General features: G+C 39.1%; 1 protein-coding gene across 2 annotated transcripts in view; it reads left to right on the top strand.

Annotated features, from left to right (window-relative positions):
* The first annotated feature begins 3405 nt into the window (after window positions 1-3405).
* LOC128211192 (uncharacterized) overlaps window positions 3406-10967 on the top strand; it is a 50453-nt gene continuing 42891 nt past the window's right edge. The window contains exon 1 of one of the 2 annotated variants that reach the window (XM_052915675.1): window positions 3406-3467. The gene's annotated coding sequence lies outside the window, so the exon portion shown is untranslated. Of the gene's footprint in view, window positions 3468-4608; window positions 4858-10967 lie in introns of those variants that run through there. The other variant, XM_052915685.1, reaches the window with a different exon arrangement.

The following is a 10967-nucleotide window of genomic DNA, read 5'->3' as shown; positions in this document are numbered from 1 at the left end:
CAGATTGTTTTTAAAATTTCATGTCTGATTTCAGGAATTTTTAGGAATTTTCATAGAATTTATAGGTAAAGTCGCGCGTTTGATGCACAATTCAAAATGTTTATATTCAACCATTACAAGAGTCTTAAACATATGTTTTCTAATTGTGTAATATGTATTACATCAAAACTCTTTTTGTCATGAATTGTGACATAAGTTATATTTAATAAACTTGAAAACTTAAAGCTTAGAAGCTTAAAAATGTCTTCAAGTCACCAATTCTGAGCCTGAAGTTGACCCATCTGTTATTTGGTACTTAGGTCATGTGGATGGATGTGTCCTAATCATAAATGCAATAAAAAGGTAAACATAACAAATCTGTCTTGCATATATATCTCTTTGCAAACATCACATCATTATCAATAAATAAAATAAAACATATTTTCATAAAAAAAAAAACGAAAATCACATGCAATTTAACATTTGTTAAAGACATCTACAAAAGCTTTTAATGGTGTACAAGTGTACCTGGTAGGTTTTTTTGCAAAAACAAATACGCGGTACATTCTAAGTTGGATAACAAATTGCCTTTTGTTCTAAATTTTAACCTGTCTTACAGCTTGTGTCTTAATTACACTTTTATCAACACAAGCTTATTCTAATTCTGCATCACACAAAAAATGCATAAATCTTCCTCGCCCAACATAAAAGGTGTTTAAACATAGCAAAATCGGCTGTATTTTGCCCATGTTAGTGCACTTACCTTCAGAAAGAAAAAAACATAAAATCAATGAAAAATAGCTATAATAGGTACAGGAATGGTGCACATTGACTAAAACTAACAGTTTCAAGTCAGGCATGTTTCTATTTTCACTTTATAAACAAGCAATCGCTCAGCTTATACATTCAAATATTTTTGTTAATGCCTCTAGAAACATATGTTAAAAAATAAATAGAAGCTTACACGTGTGGCTTCCGGGTAGGCGTATCTATATTGCGAGAAAAATGTTAAAACTTACTTACCAGGTGAAAATATACTCCCAAAACACCAAAATCTCTTCGAACACCGCCATTTTATTCCGCATCACACATTTCCCTCACTTACAATTCGGAAATCACAATATACGTAGGACCCCCTGCATAGATGGTGACATTTTGTAAGGTTCGTGACTGTCGTCGGACGAGTGTTGACTATAAAATGTATTTTCTTTCTTAAACCCGTTATTTTCCAGAATTTTGTTTTTACTTTATTTAATTCATATATGTTTCTATGTCATGGAAAAATTATTTTTAACCTGTTTCAATTCATGCACTAAAAGCAAACACGTATAATTTGTATGTCGCCAATGTCAGCTTATTCAATAGGCAGTTTAGTTATAAGTTCAAACACAAACTTATCTATAAATACATTTATACAACTGGTTATCTACTTATGATTTGCGAATTTCACTAAGTAAGTGGTCACACGAATCTTATTACGTTAACCAGTTTTTATGTTACTTCTTAAGTGGAATTCGCAAACCATAACTAGTTAACCTGTTAGCGCCTGAATCTGGAATGTATTTATAGCTAAGTGGTGACACGAATCTTATTACGTTAACCAGCTAGTATGTTACTTATTAAGTGGAATTCGCAAACAATAACTAGTTAACCTGTTAGTGTTGTACAGCTTAAAATGCCGCCGTAGGTTCGTCTTATAAGGTTCGTTTTCGAAATTTCATTTTGTCAATTATGTATTTAATTGGATCTTCAGGCGAAAATGTGAGGTCTTCGCTTAGCAGAATTTAAAGTCGTGAACAGTCTGTCTGTATGTGTACTGCCCGCTTTGCCATAGATCCATTTGCTTTTTTTGACAGAAAATTAAGTTTAAACTTTTTGCTACTGAGCTTGTTTCTGTAGTATTCACTTAAGTAATGGTATTGGTGGCTAAATTGTACATGATGGTCTCAAATCGAGTGGAAGTTAATCATTAATAGTCATCTGGGCAAAGTTAAGTTCCATCACTTATAAGTAATTGATGTAATAATATAACAATAACTGTCAAGTGACATTTCAAGTGGATTTCAAAGTTCATAGAAACTGAGTGTAAATATATCTCATGGGATCATGTTTTATGCTTTTAACTTCCCTTAATATTTTTATATTTTTCTGATGCATCTTTTATAGCATACGGAGTATTTGGTGTTCAGATAATAACATAGAAGATATTTACATTCAATAATTTCGCATGACTTTTAATTATTTTGAATTGTTTGGTTCAAAATTTAAGGCTAAGTACAAATTTTCGCTTCACTGAAATGTTTAAGTAGAATAATCCGCCCAAAAGGTTGCATAATAAAAACAGAAGTACGAAATTCCGAGTCACATATATGTTTAAGTATTAAAATGCGCCCGTTATTTGTTCACACCTGGAAATTTTAAATAATGTTAAGCCCTGAATCTTCCACAAAGATGTATAGTTTTTGGGCAGAATAATAATTCCGTCCATACATCAGGCAGAATTTACTGATTCCGTGCCAACTCCGCCTCAATTCAGCCCTCTCAATCCGCCCCTTTATTTCGTACGGGTGGGTCCATACATGCTAATCTATCATAAAACTCTCGTACTTGTGGTCAACTACTTCTGGAACTGTTTCATAAGCCTTTCATCACGAGTTAATTGCACACATGATTTCATGTTGTGGCCTTATCAGAATGTCTGTCCATTCAATAATGGTATTATTGTCGCCTTGAGTTATTCTTTATGGCCGGAGGTTTTCTATAATTGCACGAAGTATGCCGGATACGTTTTGTTCTGAATGCCAATAAAGGGTATTCATGATGATGGAAACAAATGGTTGAGTTTTGTATGTTGGTCGACTGTAAAAACTGACTAGCATCAGGAATTTTTAATGTATATAGCATTGGTGATTAATTCCTTTAATCATTATACCGAACAATTTATAACGTTTATATCGCAAACCGAGACGTTGGCGTTTTGATCAATATAAAGAGGTTGTCGATGTGATTAATACGTTACGGGGTTAATTGGTGATATGGAATTTACGGGGCGCCGGCCACCATATCCGGGTTTGAGCTCTACAAACCTCGTAGCTTTAAGTGTTAACCAATGTCCATTAAATTGACCAAACATCACGAACAAGCATAATTTTCTTCATTTGGCCTAGCGACAATGCCGGTTGATGAGACTGCTGAATCATCCCAATTAATCAGAAAAGTAGTCCCATGTAAACAATTTGTTCTCAATACTAGATTTCATGAACATGTTAAATATAAAGTCAATAAAGATATTTGGTGCCAGTGTAAATCAGCAAAGTATGTTGTTTTTCTATTTGTATTTATTTCCTTTATATACTTTTAAATATCACTGTTATTTGTTACGCGGAGAATTATTAGTATCCTGTATTCATGCGTTAAGTGTAGTAACGGATATCTGAATCATTACATGAAACTCTCGATAAGGACGAACAGGAGGTCATTAGAAAGCTGTAAGTATTTATGAGTCTATTACTATTTAAACAAAAAATGTGTTTTTCATTTCGTGTTTTATTTCGTGTTATTCTTAGTGATATTTTCTGATAACTATTCTACGATAATGACAAGACAAATGTACAATGTAGAAGCTAAGCATCAAAGACGCGGCTAAATTGGTTTTATTGAATTTATTGAATTCGCATTGTTATTTTTCATTTATGGAAATATCCGAACTATGACGGAATCATCCTATTATTGATTAGTTCGTAGAATATTTTTCACATATTTGTCAGTCGTAGTAACTCCATCCCACGGAAACGATTATTTTTATCACGACTAATACCTTGCGTTATCACTAAAAACAATCAGTGTTGTCAGGTCAACTCCGCCTAGTTATTATTTCGGGATAGATTTTCATCATGTATACTTCTTTTAGTGAATTAAGCATTGACTTTTCTTTTGATATCAGTATAATTTAAATTTAGTCAACTTATTTCGTGTTTGGCACTTATATTTCTTGTTGTATATTTTAAATCATGTGGCTTAAAGCTTTGAACTTTTTTATTTTACCATAAATGAAATCAGTCAATTAATTTCGTAATTAATAACTTTATTTTTTAGCAAATACAAAATCTATTAGCCACAATATGCCCGTATATTCCACTATACTTATTTACAGCACAACGAGTTTATTAATCGTTGTCATAGGCAGTGAATATTTCTAACTATGCGAACTCATACGACCGGCGACAAGCCAAAATAAAAACACAGTCAATAACTTTTTAAATTCTCTTTTTAAACGTTATATTATTCATATATTTATATGTCGTTTTAGTTGACGGTGAATGAGAATTGTTATTTTCATTGGGAAATCATTGTTCTTATATTGCCAAAATGTTTTCCATAGACACTTCCTCATTGAAAATTGCAAACATGACTCATTCAGTCAGCGTCTTACAAACTCTAGTTTATATATGATAGAGAATAGATTAATGTATGCATCGATACTTATGGTATGTTTTCTGTCAGTGTAAATATAATTATGTTGTATAAAATGGTGCACGGGTCTGTTTTATTCAAGATCTTAGTCGTGAAGTGGAATTATTGTGTCATTTTTTATTATTTTGCAAAATTTAAGTGCGCAATGAATTTCAATCGTGATTTAAGATGAAAACACAGCAGAAAGGAATATATTATTTAATGCCATCTATGACGTGGCTATGAATTGAAGATTTTCGAAGGGACGACTACAATCAATTATCGAAATAAGCTCCTGTGTTTTGCGGTTTAAGAAAAGAATGTTTTCAAAGATTTTACTATATAGGCATTTAGAAAAACTTCAGACCCGTGGGGTGGGACCACTTTTGACCTCAGTGACATTACAATACCGAAAAGTGTTGCTTTGTAAGTATTTGTCATTACATAGCGAGTGTGTTGTATTTGCAAGTATCGATACCAAAAGGTCTAGAGAGTCATTGTCTGTCTCTTATCCGTTTGCTAGTGGATCTTAATAAGAAGTGAAAAAAACATAATGTAAACCACTAATCTACTTAAAGTTCTTCCAGGACTAGATGTCCACATTTGTATTGTGAATGTTGTGTTTTATAGTATGAAAAATATTCGCATGTGGCCGGTATGTACGGTGGCATAGAGGTGTGGGTTCCTTTATCTCGTGACCACGTGTACTTATCTCATTCCCACGACTAAATTATATCTTACTCGTGGTTACGACATAAATAAGCATTTGCCTGAAGATTTTAAGGATCTTCCATGACCGAGAGTGTAAGACCAACCTGAGCGTAGGGTGTTTTGCGGAAACGAGGTTTACTGAGTTTCCGCAGAACACCCTGCGCTAGAGTTGGGATGAAACAATCTTACAGGAGCCGTTATTAAAGATGCTTTTTCTCCCGCCTCAGTTAAACGAAATAACGTAAAAATGAATGTTTTCTGCTAGAACTTGTTTGTGCGTAGTGAGAATAATGTGCGTATAGATATGTCAAAATTCGTGGTTGTCATGGACATGCGTGCAGTGATTCAGATTATGTAAATAGCTAAACCGTTCTTTAAATAGATATGAGAAGAGTGTGCAGCATTATGTCTTGAATGGAGCGTTAAAAATTATTAATGGTGCCATTTGAAGCGATAAATAATTAATTTGGATTTTAAATATTGCCACAAGACAAGGTTTCCATTAGGCTACAGACGACGTACCTCAACCAGGGAGGTTATTGTGTGATTTAAAAAAAGGAGTTCCATATGGGTTCTTTTTTTATTTTTGCCCTTGGGCAAGCTACGAATTTCCAGCATTGCCATTTTTTTTATTTACTTTATAATCTGAGGTGGGAAAAAATAATTCCCAGCATGGCCAAATATTTATATCTACTTATCTGAGGTGGGAGAAAACTAAGCCTTTGGAACGAGATAGTTTGTGGCCTGAGATAAAACGAATACGTACACCTAGTTGCTATCGCAAATATATGACTCTGACTTGTTACTGTTGTTATATATTGATTATTGTGTTGTATTTATATATGTACGGTTTGAACTAACATCAATATTTCGAACTTACGGTTTCTGAAAATTTAAGCCAGTCGAAAATTCTGCAGACGACTCGAATTCGAGAAATTCCGACAAGCGATATATGGTGATATGATAAGGTTTCATGTAGGCTCCGAGAACTACATGAACTTATGGCGCACAATAAAGAATGATGTTTATTTATTAATCTTAATGCATTATTATACTTAACTCATTTGACTTTACTGGCAAAAAAACAACATATGATATATGTACAGAAAGAAATAGCCTTTATAAAAAATAATTAATATCTACGTGGCCACATAATTCAAGGTTAAAAAGCACTAAAACATGTAGTTCAGTCATTTTGAAGAGGGCACTAAAACATGTAGTTCAATCATTATGAAGAGGGCAAATACGAGAAGGAAGAAGGAAGTATAAGCTGCATGAAGTTTCAAGATCAATCATATGACTACATTCTATTGTCTAGTTCACGTGACTATGGGAACTATATCATGACCTCACAACACGGGCTTCGGTACTGATTTCTACTCAGAAACAGATCTAGGCTCGAGTGTGATTCAACAAGGTGTCAACTTACGTCACAGTCGAGCGAAATTAAATAAAGATACACCCTACCATGCAGATTAAGATGCAGTCTCGAAAATAGACATAAAAAGGGTGTTTTTTCTTAATACAGTTTGAAAAAACACACACAAATTAACTGACATAACTGCAGTTGTTTTAAAGTTAGGACATCAAGATGGTTTGCACAATATATACATTATACAATGGCAAACCGGGAATTTATATCTCTTCCGCACTCATTCATTCTGAAAGTGGCTTTATCCGGCTTGTTTAAGGATGATAAGTTAAATACACAAACAACAGTCTTATTCAGCAGTTTATCTCAGTTGGCATGTATACATTAATTCGGCATTTTGCCAGGAATGTCATGGGCCGGTCGTTGCAGCATTTTTAAGTTGGCCATTTGTTTGTAAAACTACTGGTTTCCCCTTTGTTTTCATCTATATATCCTACTCTACATTTTTGTTACAACACCCAAACACACACGCGCCCGCACACACACGCGCGATTACGTTTTTACACACACACGCGCGCGCGATTAGCGCGCGATTACGTATTGAGTAAAATCAGTCTTGACCCTGAAAATAATAATAAAAAACAACAACATTTCATGGGCTGCTTATCACGTCATGGGACACACTACATAGTGGTTATTATGATAGGACGTTTTTCTGGTGACCTGTTTCGCGTCGAGTTCGGTGTGTAAAAACGTACCTGCGGTCTGACGGATACATGTTTACACACGGAAAGAGACGTGATGCCGGTCACCAGAAAAGCTTTTTAATGTCTTGTATGCAAGGAAGAGAGGGGGTTACACAAAATGTCTGGAATGCATGGAAGATAGGGGGTTACACGTAGTGTTTGGTATGCAAGGCAGGGAGTTGGATACACGTACTGTTTGGTATGCAAGGCAGGGAGTGGGTTATACGAAATGTCTGGTATGCAATGGGGGGCGGGGGTTACACGCAATGTCTGGAATGCGGGAGGGGGATACACAAAATGTCTGGTATGCAAAGAAGGGAGGGGGTTACATAAAATGTCTGGAATGCAAGGAAGGGAGGGGGGGTACACAAAATGTCTGGTATGCAAAGAAGGGAGGGGTTACACGAAATGTATGGTATGCAAGGAAGGGAAGGGGTTACACAAAATGTCTGGAATGCAAGGAAGGGAGGAGGGTACACAAAATGTCTGGTATGCAAGGAAGGGAGGGGGTTACACGAAATGTCTGGTATGCGATGGAGGGCGTGGGTTACACGTCGTGTCTGGTATGCAAGGAAGGGAGGGGGTTACACGAAATGTCTGGTATGCAAGGAAGGGACGGGGTTACACAAAATGTCTGGTATGCAAGTAGGGAGGGTGTTACATAAAATGTCTAGTATGCAAGGAAGGGAGGGGGTAACACAAAATGTCTGATATGCAAAGAAGGGAGGGGGTTACACAAAATGTCTGGTATGCAAGGAAGGGAGGGGGGTACACAAAATGTCTGGAATGCAAGGAAGGGAAGGGGGTACACAAAATGTCTGGTATGCAAGGAAGGGAGGGGGTTACACGAAATGTCTGGTATGTGATGGAGGGCGTGGGTTACATGTCGGGTCTGGTATGCAAGGAAGGGAGGGGTTACACGAACTGTCTGGTATGCAAGGAAGGGACGGAATTACACGAAATGTCTGGTATGCAAGTAGGGAGGGTGTTACATAAAATGTCTAGTATGCAAGGAAGGGAGGGGGTAACCCAAAATGTCTGGTAAGCAAGGAAGAGAGAGGGTTACACGAAGTGTTTGGTATGCATGGCAGGGAGTGGGGTACACATAGAGTTTGGTATGCACGGCAAGGAGGGGGTTACACATAGAGTTTGGTATGCACGACAGGGAGGGGTTTACACATAGAGTTTGTTATGCACGGCAGGGAGGGGGGTACACATAGAGCTTGGTATGCACGGCATGGATGGGTTACAAATAGAGTTTGGTACGCACGGCAGGGAGGGGTTACACAAAGTGTTTGGTATGCACGGCAGGGAGGGGGTACACATATAGTTTGTTATGCACGGCAGGGAGCGGGTTACACAAAGTGTTTGGTATGCACGGCAGGGAGAGTTTACACGTAGTGTTTGGTATGCACGGCAAGGAGGGGGTTACACGTAGTGTTTGGTATGCACGGCATGAAGGGGTTTATACATAGTGTTTGGTTTGCATGGCAGAGAGTGGGTTAACATATAGTTTGGTATGAACGGCCGGGAGGGGGTTACACAAAGTGTTTGGTATGCACGGCAGGGAGGGGGTTACACAAAGTGTTTGGTATGCACGGCAGGGATGGGGTACACAAAGTGTTTGGTATGCACGGCAGGGAGGGGGTTACACAAAGTGTTTAGTATGCACGGCAGGGAGGGAGTTACACAAAGTGTTTGGTATGCACGGCAGGGAGGGGGTTACACAAAGTGTTTGGTATGCACGGCAGGGATGGGGTACACATAGAGTTTGGTATGCACGGCAGGGAGGGGGTTACACAAAGTGTTTGGTATGCACGGCAAGGATGGGGTACACAAAGTGTTTGGTATGCACGGCAGGGAGGGGGTTACACAAAGTGTTTGGTATGCACGGCAAGGATGGGGTACACAAAGTGTTTGGTATGCACGGCAGGGAGGGGGTTACACAAAGTGTTTGGTATGCACGGCAGGGATGGGGTACACAAAGTGTTTGGTATGCACGGCAGGGATGGGGTACTCATATAGTTTGGTATGCACGACAGGGAGGGGGTTACACAAAGTGTTTGGTATGCACGGCAGGGAGGGGGGTAAACGAAGTGTTTGGAATGCAAGGCACGGAAGTTGGTACACATATAGTTTGGTATGCATGGCAGGGAGGGGGTACACGAAGTGTTTGGTATGCACGGCAGGGAGGGGGTTACACATAAAGTTTGGTATGCAAGACAGGGAGGGGGTACACGAAGTGTTTGGTATGCACAACAGGGAGGGGGTACACGAAGTGTTTGGTATGCACGGCAGGGAGGGGGTACACATAGAGTTTGGTATGCACGGCAGGGAGGGGGTTACACATAGAGTTTGGTATGCACGGCAGGGAGGGGGTTACACATAGATGTTGGTATGCACGGCAGGGAGGGGGTTCCACGTTGATTTGGTATGGAATGCGGGGAGGGGGTTACACGAGGTGTTTGGTATGCAAGGTGAGGGCTGGGTTACACGAAGTGTTTGGTATGCAAGGTGAGGGGTGGGTTACACGAAGTGTTCGGTATGCAAGGTGAGGGGTGGGTTACACGAAATGTTCGGTATACGAGGTGAGGGGAGGGTTACACGAAGTGTTTGGTATACGAGGTGAGGGGTGGGTTACACGAAATGTTCGGTATACGAGGTGAGGGGTGGGTTACACGAAGTGTTTGGTATACGAGGTGAGGGGTGGGTTATACGAAGTGTTTGGTATACGAGGTGAGGGGTGGGTTACACGAAGTGTTTGGTATACGAGGTGAGGGGTGGGTTATACGAAGTGTTTGGTATACGAGGTGAGGGGTGGGTTACACGAAATGTTCGGTATACGAGGTGAGGGGAGGGTTACACGAAGTGTTTGGTATACGAGGTGAGGGGTGGGTTACACGAAATGTTCGGTATACGAGGTGAGGGGTGGGTTACACGAAATGTTCGGTATACGAGGTGAGGGGAGGGTTACACGAAGTGTTTGGTATGCGAGGTGAGGGGTGGGTTACACGAAGTGTTCGGTATACGAGGTGAGGGGTGGGTTACACGAAGTGTTTGGTATGCAAGGTGAGGGGTGGGTTACACGAAATGTTTGGTATGCGAGGTGAGGGGTGGGTTACACGAGGTGTTTGGTATGCAAGGTGAGGGGTGGGTTACACGAAATGTTCGGTATACGAGGTGAGGGGAGGTTACACGAAGTGTTTGGTATACGAGGTGAGGGGAGGGTTACACGAAGTGTTTGGTATACGAGGTGAGGGGAGGGTTACACGAGGTGTTTGGTATACGAGGTGAGGGGTGGGTTACACGAAGTGTTTGGTATGCAAGGTGATGGTGAGGGGTGGGTTACACGAAGTGTTTGGTATGCCAGGTGAGGGGTGATAGGATTTGCAATGGATTGCCTTGTGTTTCTCGCTACATTGGCCAATCTATATTATTTCTGACAACAGGTTGTTTCCGCACTAGTTCGAGAAATTAATTTTGCAAATTTCTGTAAAATTAAACTTGCTTTTGCCGATGCATGTTTGCGGACTTATGGGAAAGCGGCCTGAATATGTATAGTGCTGATATAATAGTTGAATACGTATATTATTGTATTCAAATGCACATGCAATTGTACATATCAAAATTGTGATTGATCTAAGAAATTGTCGACATCAAACAATATATATTTGTCATTGCTTCTCAGAGTTCCCCAGATTAAAGGT

The sequence above is a fragment of the Mya arenaria genome, chromosome 2, assembly GCF_026914265.1.
Source record: "Mya arenaria isolate MELC-2E11 chromosome 2, ASM2691426v1".
NCBI classification, from domain to species: domain Eukaryota; kingdom Metazoa; phylum Mollusca; class Bivalvia; order Myida; family Myidae; genus Mya; species Mya arenaria.
This window is presented reverse-complemented; position numbering and strand designations above follow the sequence as displayed.